Source organism: Saccopteryx leptura, chromosome 4, assembly GCF_036850995.1.
Source record: "Saccopteryx leptura isolate mSacLep1 chromosome 4, mSacLep1_pri_phased_curated, whole genome shotgun sequence".
Taxonomy (NCBI): Eukaryota; Metazoa; Chordata; class Mammalia; order Chiroptera; family Emballonuridae; genus Saccopteryx; species Saccopteryx leptura.
In genome coordinates, this window is record NC_089506.1 from 34,128,034 (window position 1) to 34,150,210 (window position 22,177).

General features: G+C 44.9%; 1 protein-coding gene across 5 annotated transcripts in view; it reads left to right on the top strand.

The window, feature by feature from the left end:
• The first annotated feature begins 295 nt into the window (after positions 1–295).
• CSGALNACT1 (chondroitin sulfate N-acetylgalactosaminyltransferase 1) overlaps positions 296–22,177 on the top strand; it is a 333,608-nt gene continuing 311,726 nt past the window's right edge. For 3 of the 5 annotated variants that reach the window (XM_066380453.1, XM_066380455.1, XM_066380456.1), the window contains exon 1: positions 296–434. The gene's annotated coding sequence lies outside the window, so the exon portion shown is untranslated. The remainder of the gene's footprint in view (positions 435–22,177) is intronic. The other 2 variants (XM_066380462.1, XM_066380458.1) reach the window with 2 other exon arrangements.

Below are 22,177 nucleotides of genomic sequence, written 5' to 3' on the forward strand. Positions count from 1 at the left end.
GTCTTCGCCCCTTCCCTCAACTTTTCCGTGTCTCAGGGACCAGTCACGTGCAGAAACGCCCACCTGCAGGGGATCCCGGGTCTCCGAGCGTGCCCCCGCCAGCGGGCGGACAGCATTCGACCGGGGCGCCCCGTTCCGACCGGGCGGAGGGACCAGCGGGGCGCCGGGGGGAGCAGGTGGGCGCAGCAAAGCGCGACCCCCGCCGGCCACCGCAGCGCGGGCCCGCGGCCGGCGGTCCCCACCCCGGGCGAGCGCTCGGGCTCGGCGGCGGTTCAGCCCGCCCGCCGCCACCGCTCCCCGCCCCCTGGTCCCCGGAGGCTCCGCGGCTGCCGGAGCGGGAGGTGGAGCCGAGCCCGCGGCGGCCGCGCAGGAGGGAAAGTTCGGCGGCGCGGGAGCGACAGGAGCCGGCGGGGCAGCCCCGGGGGCGCCTCGGGGTGAGTGGGGTCCCCTGCAGGGCTGGCCGGGCGTGGCGCGCCGCGCGGGGGCGTTGGTGCGGCTCCCTTGCGCTCTCCAGCCCGAGACCTCGGGGAGGCTCGCGCAGCCCGGGAGGATGGTGCGGCTCCCGGCCTCCCGCCGTCCTGCCGCCGGGGCTGCGGGATCAGGCGCTGGGCGCCGCGGTGCTCTGGGCGGCTCGGCCCCGGGAGGGCGCGGCGCCTTCGGGGGGCGCGCGGGGACGCGCGGGGGAGGCTTCCAGGGAGGGTCCCTGCTGCTGCCGTGCCGGGTGTCACTGCTCCGCCAACCTTTATCGTGGCCTTTAGCTGTTTAATGACTTTCTCCTATAACCACGAAAGAGTAGCCTTGACACGTGCCCGCCGGGCTACTTTGCGGGTATTGGGGTGTTATTTTTGCTGCGATGCAGGGTGGAGGGGGCGTGCCAAGCGTGGTGGGTGAGCCGCGTGCTCTCTTGCCTTGGACCCAGACCTCGGTCATCGCGACCGAGGATGCCCAGAGGAAGTGTTTTTGTGAGGTCTGTGGAGGGGAGCTCTTCGAGGGCATGATCTGGCGGCCCCGGGGTTTGCAGGTCCGGGAGGAGGAGGAAGAGCTGTACAAAGAGAAGGCAAAGTTGTTGTTTCCGCGGCATTTCCTGCACCTGCGTTACCGTCAGTGATTTTGAAGTTATCTTTTCATCGATGAGCAAAGAGTGATGGGAGAGGAAAAGATTTTAACAGCATTGTACATGCTGAAACAGTGAGCCTTGGTAAATACTAATATATGATAGAGTGGTTATTTCACAAACTCCACTTTTATTCTGATTTCAAAGCCTCAGAATAGTTTTTACTTAAATGTCATTAGATAGGTCTAGATAGATGATAATGATAATTAACTGTTCTTCCACATCTTTTTACTAGAAATGTAAATGTAATTCTACCAGAATTTTTGGATTTTGTTAACAGTGTTCATACAAGAAAGTCATAATTATCGTAGTTACTTTTAACGATGAGCACTAATAAGCCCTGTTATGTGCTGTCATGTTGCTAATTGGAAGGAAAAAAGTGTTTCAGTTGAAAATAGGAGCAGAAAGGAAAGCCTTAGTCACAACAAGTGAACTGAAAACTTGTAACAGTGAAGAAAAGGATATAGGATTGTGGGTTGTGTACCCAGAGAATGGCAGTTCCTGGAGAGCAAGGGACAGCAATACCCACAGGAACCCCATAACTGTTTCATAATTCCTCTGCATTGAACTCCATGCTATATACAGTACTGTTCATCTCTGTGTTCCAAGTCTCAACGTCTGTTTGCACACTATATTGATGGGGTTCACAGCCAAGTGTCAAGCATTTGGATTCACTGTTTACACTATAGTGAAGCGAGCATTTGATTTGCCATCCCAGGCACCTGGGTTCCAGGCAGCCTCTCCCATTTATTAACTGTATCACCAAGAGTTAGTCATTTATACTTTCCCAGTCTTTGTTTCCTATGTGGTGAAATGGCAGTAATATTCCTCACGTTAAGGAGATGTTAAGCAGAATGAAATACCACTTAGGAACTTAGTCCCTTGTCTGAAGTGCAGTAAGAGCTTCAGTGTTGCCTCTTGTCTTTTGTCTTCCTTTCTCTTAGGAATCCCCAACTCTGGCCTATTTCAACATTTTTAAAAAATTTTAAATTCCTTCTTCTTTGCAATCTTACTTTTCATTCTTTCATTCATTAATTCATTCAACTATCATTGGTTGAGGAACCTCAGATGCTGCCCACTCTCGCTTTCTAGGTATTTGAAAATAAGGAGCTGACACTTTGAAGATGGGGTGGTTGATACTTCAGGCTTTTCCTGTTGGTGAGAATCCATCATAGGGTTATATGATAGTGAATTGTACTTCCCAATCTTCATATTGTCTTAGCTCTGCCCTTAATGTGCTATTATTAACATTGAAAAGAAATGACAAGATGCTCTGTGAGGGTGCTCATCTCTCCTATTTACCCCGTCTCTCTATGCCCAGCCCTGGCAGGGTGTCAGGGCATAGTAAATATTTGTTGATTTGAAATACAAAATGTATGGAGTTATTCTTCAGGTCACCCCCACCCCCTTTTAATACATTCCTGATGAAAGGGCTTTGGGATTCTAAATGATAGCCCTACTATATTTTACGGCTAATAGAGATTATTAAAGAAGCAAAGCTCAGGTAGACTTTATTACCTATTGATTTTGCCCTTGTGATGAAGCATTGTTATAAAACGGATCAAGCCAGGTTGGAGCGGCGCTTCACCACTAGGGGCCTCCTCTGCCTCGTGTATGACCCGAGGCTGGCGTTTACTGCCATTATTCTGTTCTTTAAGGTAGCAAAAGAATTTAACTTCCTGGGTTCTCAACATGGAATACTTTATTAGAAAAGAGCAACCTTGTGTGAAAAGCATTACCAAAGGCCTAAAAATAAATGAAAGCGGTCTTAAATGACAGATTCAGTACCCTTTTGGAATAACTTTAGAGTTAAAGGCTTAATGGAGATGGAAGAATTGGGCTTTTTACTTTGCACATCTTTATATTCAAATGTATGATTTAAAAGAAAATTTCCTAAAGAAATCAAATATATGATTTTGATCTGGTGTTTTCAAGTGTGGTTTTTTTTTTTGTTTTTTTTTGCAATTGTTTAAAATGGCTTTATTTCCTAGATAGATATTTGTAGTAATAACAATATGACTCTTGTTGTAGATAAAAAGGAATAGTATCTGGTCAGTGGAAGCTCCTGGTGTCTTTTTTAAAAGGAGACTACATTAAATTCCACCTTTAAAAATATATATTTTATTACATTCCAAGATGCATCATTGAAAGGCGTGTTTCTTCTGCGAGTTTTTGAGAAGATTTCTTATTTCTAAATTCTAATTTGAATTAAGTTAGTCGGCCTTGAGATTCTGGAACAACTTTAAGAAGTGTTGGTGTTTTTGTTTGTCAGCTAGAACCTGCTATTCGGTAGAAGGAGTACTGACAGTGTATGCAAGCAAACATTATTACTGAAAATATTGCCATATTGTTTGCAAATAAATGAGAGAATACTGTATTTTCAGGTTTTCAGTGAAATGTATAGTGACAAACTGAACACCATTAATCTCTAAAGTAAAATTAACAACAGAGAAGAGTTCAGTGCGTTGCAGGTCCATAATCTTTCCAAGGGGTTTCTTTTCTTAGCAGAATGCTCTGAGTTTAGAAAATTATCAGACCTCCAATTCTGATTTTCACACAGTAGGAAGGATCTTAAAACAAGACAGTCTGATTTTTGCTATATTTCTATCCCGGTCTAGGTCAGTACTCTTTAGGGAACCAGGTGTGAAGCTTGCAGATAAATTTTACTATTACTTCTCTTTGATTAAGCTAACTTTTTGGGATAATTTTTAGGATTCTGAACATCTTAAAAAATGATACAGACCCTGTTTGCATAAAGTAATGCTTCTGTAGGACTGGAATAGTATTGCCTTCACCCTCAAACATCTAGCTAGTGAAGGCCATGGCCTCTCCCTGCTTCTCTCTTCTCCCCAGAGTGAGGCAGAGTCTAAGTCAAAATGAGATGTAGAAAGCTGCATGAAGAACAAGGCATTTCAGTATGGACAGGAGCCTTTGAGCTGACCAAGACTATGGATCTGCTAGGTGGTTGGAAATGAATGAGTCTGTACAGACGGGAGTCATTTGTAGGAACCTGCACTTGGGGGGGGGGGGTGCGTCCTGGATGGACTGTTTACTAGAATTTGCAGTGAAATGTTGAATCACTTAGTGAAATAGGACTTCACTGCATAGATAATTTTTGTTGTTTTTAGACAATGCACAACATAACATTTGGTTATCCTGGGGTCATGTCTGATACTTGGTTTCATTTTTACACATAGGGACATTTGAGTTGCTAGAGGAACAGGGAAACAGAAAGCAGGGGGGAGGTAGATGGGAACTATGTATTTATACTGAAAACCAGGCCTGCCTGCTTTTGAGTTCCCAAGGCACTTAGGTACACACTGTGCAGCTTAATAACAGGTGTTGTTCACTGATAATTTGGGGTATACTCATCTATCCTGTTAATGAAATGACAGATATGCACCACATAACTATGTTTTGGTCAACTACAGACCGAATATATGACAGTGGTCCCGTAAGATTATAATGGAGCTGAAAAATTCCTGTCACCCGGTGATCTCTAGCTGTAGTAACAGCATCGTGCAATGCACTACTCCTGTGTCTGTGGTGATGCTGGTGTAAACAAACCTACTGGGCTGCCAGTAGTATAAAAGTACATACAGCACGTACATTTACAGTACTAGGCTCTACTGTCTAGGCGTGTGTCACTCTGTGGTGTTTGCACAATCTCCTAATGAAAATTTCTTAGATTGTATCCCTGTTGTTAAGTGGCACATGACTGCACTAAAATGATGATGTTCTTCCTCCGATGTCCGGCGTACTCTCAAAAGTGACTTTCTACTTCTGTCTCCCATTTGTTAGAAACTTGCCACAGTTGATGTATCAGTTAACATATGTCAACAGTGCTACTGCTAGTCCACAGAGTGTCCCTCTGTGGTGGATTGTCCTGTATTAGAGTGCATGGCATGGTCCAGACAGAGTGGACTGGACTTCTGCCCCACTCACCTCCTGCTGGGCACACTTGTGTGGCACACTTTGCACAACTTGTGTGCTGCTCTTGTGTGTAAAAGTGGTTAGAACAGTCTTGGCACATAGTAAATGAGAAATATATCATTGCTGGTTATTATTATTATGGGTGACATTGCGTTCTGGGTAGATCTTTCTAGTAATCACAGTAATCTAGAAGAGAGGATTCAGGTAAACTCGGTGCTTATAATGTTTGCAAAGGCAAGTGATTCATTTTAGGTTTCTTGTTGAGCTTCCATTACAGTTCTCTCCACATGATAAAAATGGCTAACACCTATGGAGCGCTTAACCTCCTGGCCGCTGCTCCGCTGAGTGGGGGCCTTGAGTTACTCATTTAATCCATGCAGCCAACTTAGGAAGCAGCACTGTTATTACCTGCATTTTACAGATCAGAAAACCAAGGTTTAGGGAGATGAGTTATTTGCCCAAGGTCAGCTCCTGAGTGGTGAACCCCGGCCTTGAGTCCCTGTCTGCCTGGCTCCAGGGCTTGAGCTCGTAGCCTCTGTGCTGTCTTTTCCAGCATCAATACTCATTGAATTGGCAGCCTAGAAAATGTTGTAGAGTTTTGAGGGTTAACAAAATGTGAAAACATCAATTTTCCTTTTGAATATTGTATTTGTATTAGTTTCTAGACATGATGGAAGAAGATGACAAATGAATTTTTATCAGTGGGTCTGTTTCAGCACTTTCTATTTATAGATTCTTATATGTAGCTTTTTCTAGTAGCTCAAAATACAATACAGTGTAGTACAACTTATTTCTGTTCAACATTTAACTTCTGATTAAGGCACTTTGCAGACATGTTATAAGAAGAATGTATGAATAAAATTTGGTGTGTGGGTTGCAGAATACTAAGGTATGAATGAAGGCTGGAGTCAACCATTCATGCATTCATTAAACAAAAACTATTTATTATTCACCCCTTATATTCAGGCACTGTCAGCTAGACACTACAGAGAATTCAAAGATGGGGAAGACTGCAGTAAACAAGAAGGCATTTAAGCCTTTGGATCTGGGCAATCCTGGGGTTTGACTCCCAACTCTACCACTTACTGGGAGTCCTGGTCCCATCGCGCATTTTGAGGCTTGGTTTCCTTGTGAGCATGATAGGGATAATAATACTTTTAGGCTGTTGTAAGAATTGAGTGAGACGTGTGGGGAAGGTGCCGAGCCACTAGAGGTAGGAGGGTGGTGGAGGTGCCTGTTCTTCTTATCTGTCTCTTCTCACTTGCACCCTTCCCTCCTCTTTCCCTCCTCCCACACTCACGGGGGAGGTAGAGATAAAGGGATCTAAAATCCAAGGTAGGCTGTGATGACTTCATCTAAAACGTTACTCTCTAGTTCTCCCTCTCTGGGCTGTGACAGAACTGGCAATGGCGTTGGGTGATATGCGAGCGGGCGCCAGTGCCGGGTTCCCATCACACTGGGCCGTTACCAAGCTGGCCAGAAGCAGAGGAATTCCAGGAGGCAACGGCACCTTGGAGCCCAAGACAGGTGCCTCTTGTGAAGGGTAAGGTTTGGGTCCAGGGGGTGAAGATGAGGCTATTTACAGGAGTAGCCAAGAACTCGGGTCTCGTGGAAATTGGAACACGCCAGAAAGGAAGGTTGAGGTGGGTTCAGTGGAAAGAGGTGGGGATCTTGGCAGAGGGAAGGTGAGAATGTGAGTTTATTCTTGAGGGCTGCGAGGTGGGGTCGGGTGGCTCAGATGTGCAGTGCGAGGACAGGCGGGCTCTGCTGAAGGTGGGGAAGAGGCTGCCGCCCTCCTGCCTCTCCTGGTTGGTGTGCTTCTAGCTCCCTGGTCTCCTGCTGCAGGGCTTTTCCAAAAGCAGTGTATTCTTTCTCGGCAAGGAGCTATTTCAAAATTATTCATTCTTGCCAGTTCCCACTGTAGATCTTCAAGGAGTAGCTGGTATCAGAAAAGAAACCCTTTCAGTTTTTTTTTTTTCCAGTTAGAGATTTGGTTAAATACACATTGAAGCAGAGAGCCAGGTCCAAGGGACCCTGCATGGGGTCCTGCTGGCATTTCTGCAGAGTGTGCGATCAGAGAATGTTTTTAGGGAGATGTTCCTAGTGGTTTTATGATAATGAGCTGCCTTGTTTGGTGTCCAGGGCTGATGCTGTGGGTGGTAGGGAGGGCATGCGGGCCTTACAAAGTCATTACAGTTCAGGACTGTCTGCTCCAGCCAGGGAGCAGGAGACCTTGACTCATAGTTTATTTTACATTGGCACATCGGCATAAACCAGCCCTTCTGTGAATAAGCAGACGGAACCTGCCCAGGTGCGAGAGAAGCTTGGTTCAGGGTTTGTAAAAAAAAATGCAAAAAATTTCAAAATGGTCTTGCATTGGGAACAGTTTAAAGCAAGTTACTGTAATTTTCAACAGCCCGTTTTAAAGGCTTAATAGAGTGTATTAAAATGAAACGAACAAGCAAACTGTGAGGAAACAACACAAAGATAGTTTTGTAGGAGGAGGAGTAGCCCTTGAAATGAAATCCAAGTTCGTGTGGTTTCAGGGAGGATCAGCGGCATAAATGTATGCTGAGCACTCTAATAAGTGAGAAAGTAGGGGAAACAGGGACGTGAACGAGGAAGCAGAGTGTTGTGCGTGGGCGTGGCAGTTCAAGTCCATTCACCCAGCTGTATGACTCCACTGTTTCTTTTTTTTTTTTGTATTTTTCTGAAGCTGGAAATGGGGAGAGACAGTCAGACTCCCGCATGCGCCCGACCAGGATCCACCCGGCACGCCCACCAGGGGGCGACCCTCTGCCCACCAGGGGGCGATGCTCTGCCCCTCCGGGGCGTCGCTCTGCTGCGACCAGAGCCACTCTAGCGCCTGGGGCAGAGGCCAAGGAGCCATCCCCAGCGCCCGGGCCATCTTTTGCTCCAATGGAGCCTTGGCTGTGGGAGAGGAAGAGAGAGACAAGAGAGGAAGGAGAGGGGGAGGGGTGGAGAAGCAGATGGGCGCTTCTCCTATGTGCCCTGGCCGGGAATCGAACCCGGGACCTCTGCACGCCAGGCCGACACTCTATCACTGTCGGCCAGGGCCGACTCCACTGTTTCTTAACCTGTGATGTTGGGCAAATTACTTAATTCTGGAGATTCCAGTGTTTTCATCTGTCAAATGAGGGTAATAGTGCCAGCCTCATTGGGTGGTTTCCTGATGGGTGTAGATAATGTGCATAAACTGCTTAGCACATGGTCAGTACTTGATACATATCAGCTGTTATTACCAAGAAAGAGGCGCACAGGAAGGAGGCGTGGAGGGAGAAACAAGGACCGAGGCACCTGGGGAAGACTAGCAGGAGCAGTGTATATTTATTTGCCTTGGACCTTAAATCTTCTAATGCTACTCTTGGATAATTTTTTAGTGTCTTAAATTCTAGATCATTATAACCAATGTGTTTTGAACGCACAATGTATATGTGTCACTATGATGAGGTCCTTTGGTCTAGAAATGAATCCCAGAAAACCACCCTTGGTATCCTTATGTAACTCACAGTCTTGGACTGAGGGGAGTGAGACAGCGAGTGGGACTTGATGTTAAAGAATGAATTCCTGATGTCCCTTGGCTACTTTAAGTAGCTGTCCAACAGATAGTAGCTGTTCTTTTCTTGTTTTTCATCCACTCTACATACAAATGGAGAGGAAATAAGTATGTTTTTCTTGGGCCTCCGTAGACATAAGTAACTCAAAATACCCGGGGTACTTTGTATATCTTATTTGGATAGAGATAAGGTTTATTTAAGTATGTTTGTGACTACAAAATGGGGAGCTGGAGAGGAGACTGGTGTTTTGTGTGAATATTTTTTTGGGGGGGTATCTACGTCCTGCAAGCTCTTGCTTCTTTCTAAAGTATGTTCCTTGGTGGGCAGGTTCCTTTTGTGTTTTCATTAAACCCACAGCCCTTAGATTTCTGGGCCTGAATAACAGGAGAGAGTGGAGTTTGAAGATTTTTTATTTTATTATTTATTTATTTATTTAATTTTTTGGTGGGCCATTACCTTTAATTCTAGCTTGCACCCCAGCGGGCGAGAAATACACACAGTGGGAAAACACTTCCCTTTCCATTCAGGGCTCCCAAAGTCACTGACTTATCTGAGTATTCCTAGAATCAGAGGTTTCTACCTCACCAGCCTTATTCACCTCTGTTCCCCATCTCCTCCTTTCTGCACAAACTGGCTTCTCCTTCAGCACTCCACCATCTTGGCCACTTCTCTACAATGCTAATTTCAGGAACCGAGAGAGAGTGAAAGAGAGCAAGATTTTTTATTTTTAATCTCTCCAGATGGAGGTATAGACAAATTGCTACCAAAGGAAGCTAGGTTGGTGGAGAAGGGATTCTAAAGTTGATTCACTCTGTGGCCATAAGCAAGTCTTTAATTCTTAAAGTAGGAATTTAGTCATTTAGACTCAGGGGCCACTCAAATGCAAAGAAGTGAAATTTATGGACTGTGAGTGGATTCATCTATCTAAATGGTGGCTGAAACCAAAATCTAAGCGTAAAACTCATTTCATTGGATCTGGTTCAACATCTTGGGTCTCAAATATGGCTTTTATTTGTAGAGAGTATTTTATTCACTTAAGTAATTAAAAATCCTGAGGATTTTTTCCCCCATGAATATCCTGGAGTACTAAGGAGAATTTATCCAGCTTTACTGGAATCACCTTTTTGTTTTCTTCTGAGAATAAGTCTGGACCAGAATGTGTCTGGGCTGTTAGTAGAGGCCGTGAGAACACCTCATTAGACCTTCTATGCAGAGAGGGTGACTTTGTGTTCATGTTCTGATGGGGATGAGGTGGGAGGAAATGTAGGACTCTGGGCTTTTTGGTTTTCTCCCACTTAAGACAGTGGCCTCAGAGACCACCTGTAGGAATGGTCTGCTCATTGATGACCAGGATGGCAATTTCTTTCCCATGCTCTCAAAATAGTGAGTTTTACTGGTGACCACAGGATGACCACTGGGGCAGGTGGGGGGTGGGTGTTGGTCCTTTATAGCAGTGTTTTTCAACCACCAGTCCACAGACTGGCCCACGGGAGATTTCATGCTGATCCACAAAGGCGTCACCACCTTGAGGATGTATGAACATTATAGACCCAGTGATTTTAGTAGAATCCACTTGTGCTCAGGGTGATTTCCGCCTTGGTGGTCCCTGAAACAATTCTCCTATTTTCACTGGTCCTGAGGTGCAGGAAGGTTGAAAACCACTGCTTTATAGAATGCTTCTGTTGCCTGAACGCGCAAGGAGGGGCCGGATCTGCTTGTGATGGTTCTGCCTAGGACGAAGGTGCGTGGAAGGCCAGCTTGTTTAAACTCCTTCCCCTCGTCTCCGTGACTGTTTGATTATTTTGGGGGCAATTGTCATGCAGGTATGAAATGGACAAGTATTACTGCTGCTGTTAATCACTTAGGAATGAGGGTCAGAGGATGAATGGAGAAGCTTTGGATAAAGCTGGCAATGTTCACTTATTTTATCTATATGAATTAGAAATTTTTGAAATGACAAAAATTGTGCATTTGAAAGGGACACTTGGGTCCTGGAGGATTTGTAGGCCTCATTTAATAGTCTTGCTAATGAGCTGTTGGAGTTAGAAGTAACGAGAGGACCCTCAGTTAGCAAGATTACATCAACAGAAATATTCTCTCTGAGATCATTTGGTCTAACGTTAGTCTTTGGCAGAAATAATAGCATGTTTGAGATCATGTTGATTATCTCCATATTTTGCAAATGAACAGAAAGAAGCCCAGAGTGGTGAAGTGATTTAAGATGACCCAGCCACTTAGTGAAATGATATTGTTAGAAATGTGTTCCATGCTGCTCTTGGTGGGCCATGCAACATCCTGTTTCTGGTTCCCCTGCAATGATGTCACCTACACAACTGTCTGCTCTCAGAATCTGTTGAAAACGTGGTTATGAAGCTCACATTATGTGTCTGGCACTGTGCACAGAGCTAGGGGTATGTTAGATGAAAAGACGAGAGTGTCTGACCTCAGGGAGCTCACCGTAGAGTGAAATTCAAAGTAGGGACTAGATCAAGTTATGGCTTAGTACCTGTGGAGCACCTTCCCTGGGGATGGCAAGCTTTCAGTACCTTTTCCGAGGCCAAGGGGATTGGTTTTTATTTCCTGTTGAATTTATAACTCAGAAATGGAAATGATGGCACTAAGCTTCATGAATCAGATCGACTCTAAATGATCTCAGCTTCATATGTAAACATCCAACTAATAAATTCAAAGTTGAAATATTTTGTTCTTTGCACTTCAAATCCATGATTTTTCTGGAAACACTTGGTAAGTCTAGTTCTGGGGGAGTTGGGTTAGGGATACAAGTCCAACATGGGATTGTTTGTGCCTCAGGAGAGGAAAGAGCCACATCTTATCTGGGTTGCATTGGGTAGGGTTATCACTGCATCTAAGTCAGGGGTTGAATACTTGGGTTTTCAATCAAAATGCCCATTTTTCTCCTGGGAACACAGAAATGGCAGAAGGTTTGGAAGAAATCTGCTGTACACTAAACACTATTTGAAACACTTTATTTGTGGAATAAAAGAAATAAAACCGTACCAAAAAATAGGCTCAGAAGAACTGAGATTCAGATAGATGAAATACTTTGGCTGGGTCCAGTGACTGACAGGCAGAACCAGCGTTTCAGCATAAGTCTGTTCACCATTAAAGCTCCAACTCCCAAGACTGCCACGGTGCCTGCATAGGGTACCTGCATAAGTACCAAGTATAAGCAAGCATTATATGGTGATGGGCATTGTAGTTGCCTTGATGTTATATTTGGACAAGACCATGGACTCTTAGAGCACAGGGACCCTGTTTACAGTTTTTGATGTATTCTACGGAGTGTAGCACAGTGCTTAGGCATAGTAGGTTTTCGATGAGTGTGTGTGCAAGAAATGAATGCAGCAGGCCCTGGCCGGTTGGCTCAGTGGTAGAGCGTCGGCCTGGCGTGCGGAAGTCCTGGGTTCGATTCCCGGCCAGGGCACACAGGAGAGGCACCCATCTGCTTCTCCACCCCTCCCCCTCTCCTTTCTCTCTGTCTCTCTCTTCCCCTCCCGCAGCCGAGGCTCCATTGGAGCAAAAGATGGCCCAGGCGCTGGGGATGGCTCCTTGGCCTCTGCCCCAGGCGCTAGAGTGGCTCTGGTCGTGACAGAGCAATGCCCCGGATGGGCAGAGCGTCGCCCCTGGTGGGCGTGCCGGGTGGATCCCGGTCGGGAGCATGTGGGAGTCTGTCTGACTGCCTCCCCGTTTCCAGCTTCAGAAAAATACAAAAAAAAAAAAAAAAAAAAAAAAAAAAATGAATGCAGCAACTTCACAGACAACAGGGTTGGAAAGGAACTGTTCACAAATGTGCAAGTTGCCTTCTAGGATCCCTGTATTTTAGTATCATTCTGACCTTGGAGAAACCGAACAGACAACCTTACCTCAGAAATCTCTTTTGCTATAATTTGCCGTTCATAAGCATGCCTGCTTTTAACTATGTTCATGCATGTTGTCTTTTTACTTTGTGTTTTCTTAAGAGCTACCTATAAACAAATTATATATTCACAATTTTGTGGCAGGCTGGGTGGATTTAATAGAGTCAGGAAGGCTTTCAACACATTAAGTGTTCCTGCAGGTAATAAAAAGGAGGACTAATTATCTAACTGAAATGCTTATAAGAGATGTTGGACATCTTGACTCACTGGGATTTTGACGGCAGCAAAAGTAGTGAAGAAAAGACAGCTTTGAGAAACAGCAAAAATGATCTATGGGAATCAAGTTATTTTGTTAAATCTATGGTGTGGGTGTATCTATAGCTTACTGAGCAGGAGGACGGGACTAAATAATGCATGGAGTGTTGGGTTGGAGAGGCAATTTGAAAGGACGTGGCGGGTGTTCACAGTTGGAGCCTGTGAGATTTTTACATTGAATGACTATACCTTTCCCGTAGCCATCTGTCTCCCTCTTTAATAAGCAATATTCCTTATCAGGCCTGATTTGTGTACATTGATTTCACCATTATACTTGTTAAATATTAAAGCATTTGTTTCTCCTTGTGTGAAGTCTAATTAGGCAAAGTGTTCTGTGCAAGCCTGGTATTATCCTTCAGTGTAATAGCCTGGTCATTACCTGTGACATACCTTAGCTTCCTGGATCGTTTGTCTTCCCTCCCCTCCCATCAGAGTCCAGTGTAGCAAATACAGTGCATGAAAGTTTGATGAAGGGTTCAGCACTGTTGGGCACTGTGTAGAAGGGCCATGCTACAAAGATTAAGAAACCTGTAAAAAATGAGTGTAGAAATTTGTTACCTGTGGTTTGCATTTTTTCATGAATCAGGCTCCTGAGCAGATATAGCTGATAAAATTTATTTTACTAAATTAAAGAATCTAAAAATAGCTTTAAAGGATAAAAAAATGCAAGTTACAATGATGTTTGGAAGAAGAGAAAACCAACCAGTAGGTAGTAGCATTCTATATATGCTCCTGATAAAAAGAATAATTTTAGGTATCAAACCACTATTCCCTGAAAGTCCATGTGGTAGTTCATTCTTAATTTTTCCACTTACTTCTCCTGGGCAGTCTAATCCAAACATTTATATGCATCAGTGACTTAATATCAAGCATTTTGTTAGTACAGGGCCAAAAGTAAGATTATGAATCACTCTAGCATCTTTGATAAGTTATCTAGCATCATTTTGAGACAACCACTGTAATGAATGTTGTCCTTTTGGGAGTGTTCACAGTACTTTCTCATTTATTATTTACATTTCTACAAAAATCTGCAGTCTTCTGGGAGCATACACAAACACACAGGCACGTGCATGCTCACATATTGATCGGCATGAACCAGATTAGGAATAAGCCCAGTTTATTGCTGATAATTGTCAGGGAGAAAAGCTTATATATATATATATATTTTGTGTGTGTGTGTGTGTGTGACAGAGACAGAGAGAGGGATAGACAGGGACAGACAGACAGGAAGGGAGAGATGAGAAGCATCAACTCTGCCATGGCACCTCAGTTGCTCACTGACTGCTCTCATATGCACCCCAACCGGGGGCCACAGCAGACCGGGCGACCCCTTGCTTAAGCCAGTGACCTTGGGCTCAAGCTGGTAAGCCCTACCCAAACCAGATGAGCCTGAACTCAAGCTGGTGACTCCGGGGTTTTGAACCTGGGTCCTCTGCGTCCCAGTTCAACACTCCATCCACTGCGCCACCGCCCAGCCAGGCATCAGGGAGAAAAGCTTTTAAGCCATAAGTTTCCTGTAACATATGGTTATCAGGCCAACAGGATTTTTCCTCTCAGTGGTCCCAGCAGCTCATGTTGGGGTTTTTGAAAGCGCCTTTGTCCCTTCACGATTGCAGATAGCAGCAGCATTGCTTTCTATTTATGCATTATGGCAAGCAGAGTATCTCCTTAGTGTGAGAATTTATTTTGAGTTGTTTTTGAATATGGTCAAATCAAAATGAGATTTGGCTCATTTTTATATCAAAACAGATATAAAAATCAAAGGATGGAAGAGAACTTATAGATCATCTGGTCTAAATTTTCTGCTTCTCAGATGGAGAAGCTGACGCTCAGAGGCTGATGGTTCAGCCAGGGTCACATTTGCGTTAGCTGCAGAAACCGAACTGGAGCTCTGCTCGTTCGCTATAATTTCTTTTTTTTAATTATTTATTGATTTTTAGAGAGAGGGAGAGAAACAGAGAGAAACACCCATTTTTTGTTCCACTTATTTATGCATTCATTGGTGGTTTCTTGTATGTGCCCTGACTGGGGATCAAACCTTGGTATATCAGAACCTTGGTATGCTCTACCAACTGAGCTACCTGGCCAGGGCTCATGGCGCTTTTTCTTCAGGATGGTGCGGACTCTTGGCAGATGAAGATGTTTGGACCAGTTCCCATTTCTCAGGCCCTTCACAACTATAGTAGATGGTCGTCTGGGTAGGCTAGAAAGGTTTTGAAGGATAGATTGCTGCCTTACCACCAGCTGAAGACAGAGTTGATATAGTCTGAATCTATCTGGGGTTACAGAAGAATTTGTATTTTATGTTTGCTAATTGGCTAATTGGCAAGAAACTGAGAACTCAAAATCAGGGGCCTGTCATTGAGAATCCGAGTCTAGTAGAGAGTCCGGCAGGACAGCAGACAGCTGTTCTGGGATTACTCAAGGTAGGGCTGGTTGTTGCTGGGCCGGACTAGGGCTCTTCTGGGGACAGTTGGGTCTCTGTGTTGAAGGCCCAGAGTCTGGCTTTTCTCAGCCCGCACTGGCCACTGTCGGGCCTTGAGTGAGCCATTTAACCAATGTGCTCCCAGGTCAAGGGGGACCCAGAGGCACAGGTGTTAACATGCCTTGACAAATAACTGTCATGGTGGCTAATAACGAGCACTGTGCTTAAGCACATGGGGTCTGAAGCCTAACATACTTGGGTTAGACCGGCTGTCATATACTAGCTGTGTGATTGAGGCAAGTTACTTTACTGCTCTGAGTAAAGAGAGAGTAATAGCAAATGTTTATGTTGTACTCACCAGGTGACAGTGCTGTGTGTGTTTCGGGAATATTAGCTCATTTAATCTTCATAACAACCCTGTGAGGCAGGTAATACCATCATGCCACCTTACATATGGGGAAACTGAGGCCCAAAGAGGAGGCTTCATGTATTGCTCAAGTTTATACAGCTTTGAGGGTGAGAGCCGGGGTTTGAATCCTGGCAGTCTGTTGCTCTTTTTCGCTTTCCCGTGCTGCCTTTCAGTAGGACTAAGATTGTTGTGAGGATAAAGTGGGATAAGCACACGAGAAGTATTAGCTGTCATTGTTAATGATAGTAAAGCTCCCATTGCCTTCCTAACAGCAATGAAACCTACGTGATCAGCAGGTTCTGTTCCCGTAGACAAGCTCCGTGGAGCTGGGGCATACTCGGAAAACTGGTTTGGCATTTACAAAAGTATTGCCGAGAGAACTCGGAAGACTTGGATAGCTATGGGAGCGTTGGCCAGCAGGGTTACCTTGTTTGAGATTTCGGCCACGACTCCTTTTCAGCTCTGAGGGTTTGCAGACTTTTTCTACTCCAGATAGCTTGGAGTTACCAGTGGTCATCTCTGTAATGTTTTTCCTTAACCTCCCATCCAGACGATGAAGTTGATTAGGTATGCTGAGGGCATTGTTTATGCCATAGAACTGACCATCACTGCAGACGTCTGTCCCTCAAAGCAACACTGATCTTTTGAGGAAATGCTTCAGCCACTTGTGGAAGTCATTGTTTGACCAGATCTCTCCATTTTTTTTTTTTTTTTTTTTTTTTTTTACAGAGACAGAGAGTCAGAGAGAGGGATAGACAGACAGGAACAGAGAGAGATGAGAAGCATCAATCATTAGTTTTTCGTTGTGCGTGGCGACTTTTTAGTTGTTCATTGATTGCTTTCTCATATGTGCCTTGACCGTGGGCCTTCAGCAGACTGAGTATCCCCTTGCTGGAGCCAGCGACCCTGGGTCCAAGCTGGTGAGCTTTTTTGCTCAAGCCAGATGAGCCCACGCTCAAGCTGGCGAGCTCGGGGTCTCGAACCTGGGTCCTTCCACATCCCAGTCCAACGCTCTATCCATTGCGCCACCGCCTGGTCAGGCCAGATCTCCCCATTTTGTGTTGAGTTCATAGGCTAATTCTTAGAGTGCAGTCTTATTTCCAAATTGGTTTGCTATGGAGATGTTATCTTCTGTTCTTTTGTTTACATTTAATTTAAATTCATGTTTTGAATAAATATATGTATATGTAACATGTATGTAATTTTAACTTATAATAATAAAGTGGATAACCATCCAGATGAACATCTAGAACATTCCCTTTGAAGCCCCTCACCTGTGCTTACTCACTGGTCATATTTCCTTCCTTTCTGCCATCCTCACTCCCACCCCAGGGGTAACTGCTTTTCCAAATATTATGTTAATGATTCCCTCACTTTTCTTTATAGTTTTACCATGAATGTGCATCACCACATAATATATTAGTTTTGTGACATGCTGTCGAATTGGAAAATCTGACTAACACCTCAAAATACCCTAGATGATAGTTACTAAAATAAGTTGTGAAGAAGACCAAAATGGGGATTTTCAAAGGAAATAGCTGAATACCAGGTTCACAGCTCTTGAAGATCCCCTCACTCTGAGGGTATGAGAAGCATTGCTATGGGATCGGTAAGGGGATTTATTTGGAGAAGCCTCTGTTGTGAGCCTGCATCAAACCCTCTTCCTGGAGGAAGCATGAGGTGGGGTGCTACCCCCTCGCCCCAAGCCTGGAGAGAGGCCACTTGGCGAGCGTGCTGTGTCGCCTCAGGCTGAGAGTGTGCTGGGCTGGCTCTGACTCTTGTGACAGGTTCTGGTGGTGTAGCCGAGTGGAGAGCAGCGGGCAGGTGTGTTGGAGCAATTGTGCATGCTTTCCAGGGACGAGATGTGGCCCCTGCGGGGATGGAGAGCCAGCCCGGAACTGGTTGACCTGTGCCCGAGAGGCACAGCCAGCTGAGCTTGTGGAGTGAATTTAAGGGGCGGGTTGTGATTGGGAGTGACGAATAGAGGACTTGAATCCATCAGTCATATCACAGGGATTTTGAGGGGAATCCCTGGAGAACCCACAAAAGTGTATATGAGAGACAGTTGGGTTTAAATATCAGCTGGTCCAGAGAGTGTGAAGCCATCTGTACTAGTGAGGAGTAAGTTTGCCTGCACTTGAATGAAAGAACAATGGTAACACAAAATAGAAGTTTACACTTCTCTCTTACATAGAACAAGTTAGGAAGTAGGCAATACAGGGATGGGATGGTGGCTCTACACTGTTATTGGGAATAAGCCTCCAAGGTCACTGCTCCCAGGGCTCACACATGTGGTCTTCATGCTCATGGTCAGAGAGAGCTGCCAAAGCTCCAGCCATCACATTACGTTCCAGGCAGCAGGAGGGAAGGAAAGGCAGGGGAAGGGTCTGTTCCCTCCATTTTAAACATAATTTCAGGACACTGCATCCAATATTTTTGCTTATCTCTCATTAGCCAGAGTTCAGTCAGAGAGTCACACCCAGTTCTAAGAGAGGTTAGGAAATCGAACCTTGTTGCCAGATAGCAATGGGCCCAGCTTACAATTGGGATTCTTTTCATAAAGAGGAAGGGGCTAATGGATGTTGGGAGGCAGCCAGCAGTCTCTGTCACTCTTGTTTTGTGGCAGTTAGCAGTCAAGTGGTTTTCCCTTCTCCCTTTGTTTCAGCCCTGGAGGGGAGAGCAGTAGCAGTTAGCGAGGGGCGGGTGTGGTAGATGGGAGAGGCAGAGGGGCGGGCGTGGTAGATGGGAGAGGCAGAGGGGCGGGCGTGGTAGGTGGGAGAGGCAGAGGGGCGGGCGTGGTAGGTTGGAGAGGCAGAGGGGCGGGCGTGGTAGGTGGGAGAGGCAGAGGGGCGGGCGTGGTAGATGGGAGAGGCAGAGGGGCGGGCGTGGTAGGTGGGAGAGGCAGAGGGGCGGGCGTGGTAGGTGGGAGAGGCAGAGGGGCGGGCGTGGTAGGTGGGAGAGGCAGAGGGGCGGGCGTGGTAGGTGGGAGAGGCAGAGGGGCGGGCGTGGTAGGTGGGAGAGGCAGAGGGGCGGGCGTGGTAGGTGGGAGAGGCAGAGGGGCGGGCGTGGTAGGTGGGAGAGGCAGAGGCTGACACTCCACCTGTGCAGATACTAGCTGGGGCTATGGGGTGCAGCTAGCAATGTTGTATTTTTGGCCTTACTTAGAAGTTTTATTTATTGACCTGAACATTCTGTTTTCTTAATCACAAGATTCTGTTTCTGTTATCTACAAGTGGCTAGAGAATTGTGGGACCTACTAGAGTTTCCCTTGAATAGTAAGGGGAAAACTACCCCTGAATAGATATGCTTCAACTTGTTAAGGTCTCTATTATCCATAACCATCATGCCGTTTTCATACCTAAAAAATTCATACTTGTTCTTTAAAATCACTTAATACCCATTCCTTGATTTATCTCAAAAAGTATCTGTGTTAGTTTGATTTTCACTTGCAGAAGGTCAGTGTGTGGCATGCATAGGTTAGCACTGGCTTTCTTCCACTATCAGCTGCAGGGCTTAGACCTTTCAGAGCACGGGGTGCCTGGTGTGTGGCCTCTGTCCCCCTTTGATTCAAATTCTGTCTCAGGAATTGTGGAGGAGGTTAGTGATAATTCATATTGACACAGAACTTCATGTGTCAGATAGTTGCTGACTCCCACATCAGAAAGTTTGAGACAGTGGAGTTTTAACTTGCTGGTTCTTCTGGACAGGGAATTGATTTATTCTTGTTAATGGGAAGTACAAATCTTTGAAGTGGGTAATAATGGAATCTATTTTATGCTTAAATAGAACTTCCCATTGACAATTGGTAGAGTGTGGGTTTTGGATGTGATCTTGTGATGTAACACACCTCAAGGAGCGTGTTCCACATTGACAAGAGGACTTTTTAAAATAGTGTATTTAGAATATATGGATTAGATTTTATTTTTATTTAACCTAAATTTATGGATATATTCCATTTAAATCACAGCCCAGTGAACCAAAAGCAATAGGAGACAATGAATGGGTTTTATTAGGTTGATATTGCCTGTTCTCCCCTTTATCAAATTATGTTATAACCCTCAGAAATCTTCCTTCAGCGCTATACCATTACCCACCATGTCAGCATAAAGGGCTGCTTAGGAAGTATCATTTGTAGGTACAAGTATTCCACTTTTTAGTTATTTATATTTTATTCTCTTCATACTTCCAAAATGAATTTTCAGCTTTTAAAAAGAACAAATCATCACCATCAACAAGAAGTCCAATATCATCAAAGTTACAGAATAAGTAAATTAGGAAGTTATTCTCATTCTGAAAAAAAAAAAAAAACATCCACCAAACTTTCCTTCACAGGATGCAGTAATACAAGGTAATATTGCAAGGTAATGTGTTTGGAAATGGTGTTAATTTATAAAGCGCCACATATGCAGCTCTTTGCAACTTTATCCATTGCCAGAAGTGAGGTGTCTGTGGATAATTCTTCCTTTTGGTGTACATCGTAAACTCTTGAACCTTGATATTCTCTTCCTTGTTGTTTCCTTTAGCGTACGTTCATTGGGTCCCCGCTCCCTGCTGTGTGCCGGGCTATGTGTGCTGGGGCCGGGGAAAAGTCATGTGAAGATACAGGAGCATTTTATTCTAAGTTCAGGATTGAGGAAATTTAATAGCTAAGTGAAAGGTCAAGTACTGGTGAGTCAGAATTTGTTTTCATGTTCTGATTTTCAAGACATCGTCCTTGAGCACAGGAACTAATTCTGGCACATGTTTTATGGCAGCTGATAAATAACATTAACCACAATGGGTGTTTATTGATTATAAATTGGGGCATCCTGTTGTAGAAATACTGTTACTCTTTAACTTCTCTGTATTTCAGGAAATTAAAAATCATGTTTTTGAGTGCAGATTTTTCTTGTTAGTGAATATCCATCAAATACAGTAGGAGGGAACCAAGCCATTTTTAGCGCACTTAATTTCTAGAAAAAAGGGGAAATGTGATTATAGCCAGATTGGTCCAGATTGCAATTTTAGCTAATTCTGTTAACGTGAAAGATTTAGTTTGATTGTAAGAAAAGGTTTGGTAGATGACACTTCTTAAAGAAGTGGTCTTGTTTTCTCTGTACTATCAATGCTTTGTGGACATCAAAACCCAAGACAGAATTGCAGTATGACCCAACGACTTGGTTATTATTTGATTCAGCATTTTACTTATTTTCTAAATTGTTAACCATTGCAACAATTTAAAAGAGGTTCTTAGGGTAAACTATAGAGGATGCTGATCCAGAATTAAAGTCTGCCTGATTGGTGGTGGCACAGTGGATAGAGTGTCGACTTGGGACGCTGAGGTCCCAGGTTCATAACCCTGAGGTCACCAGCTTGAGTGTGCGCTCATCTAGCTTGAGCAAAGGTTTGCTAGCTTGAACACGGGATTGCCAGCTTGAGCATGGGATCATTGAAATGATCCCATTATTACTGGCTTGAGCAAGGGTTCACTGGCTCGGCTGGAGAACCCCACTTCCTCCCACCCCCGTCTCAGGTCAATGCCCGTATGAGAAGCAATCAATGAACAACTAAAGTGCTGCAACTAGGAGTTGATGCTTCTCATCTCTCTCCCTTCTTGTCTCTCTCTCTCCCTCTCTCTCTAAAAAAACAAAATAAAAAGAATTAAATTCTAAGCAAGAGCTTTTTTTTTTTTTTTTTTTTAAAAGATGGTGCTATTAATTATATGCACTGTAGTAAAATATACATAACAAAAATTTACCAACTTAACCATTTTTTTAAAAGTGAGAGGCAGGGAGGCAGAGACAGATTCCTGCATGCGCCCTGACAGGGACCCACCCAGCCAGCCCTCTACCAGGGTGCTGCTCTGCCCATCTGGAGCTGCTGCTTCGTTGCTTGGCAACAGAGTTATTTCAGCGCCTGAGGCGAGGCCATGGAGCCATCCTTAGCGCCTGGGACCAACTTTGCTTGAACCATTCAAGCCATGGCTGTGGGGGGGGGGGGAGGAAGAGAGAGAAAGAGAGAGATAAGGGTAGGGGGTAGAGAAACAGATGGTTACTTCTGTGTGCCCTGATCAGGAATCGAATTCAGGACTTCTACATGCCGACTGATGCTCTACCACTGAGCCAACCATCCAGGGCCCATCCTGACTGTTTTTAAGTGTGCAGTTCAGTGGCATTAAATGCATTCACACTGCTGTACAACCATCGCCACCACCCACCTTTAGGGCCCTTTGAGGATCTGTTTTCATTGCGAGTTATTTCGAGGCGCTGTGTTCCGGCTAGCCTGATGGAAGCTCATTATGGAAAGACGGCATCACAAGTGTCTCAGGTCTTTAAGTTGTAAATGATGTGTCACAAAACAGCCAGCATTAGAGGGCTCCTCCTTCCCTTTCTTTAAGGGAGTCCTTGCACTTTCCACGCTGTCAGGATTCATTCTCCCTGATGCTTTAATGAGTTCTCCTACCCTGTCTCCTAGTGGCATCTGTTCAAAGCCCCTGAAAGCTTTAGAACGTGTGTTGGTGCATAAAGAATGCAGCTGTTCCAAGCT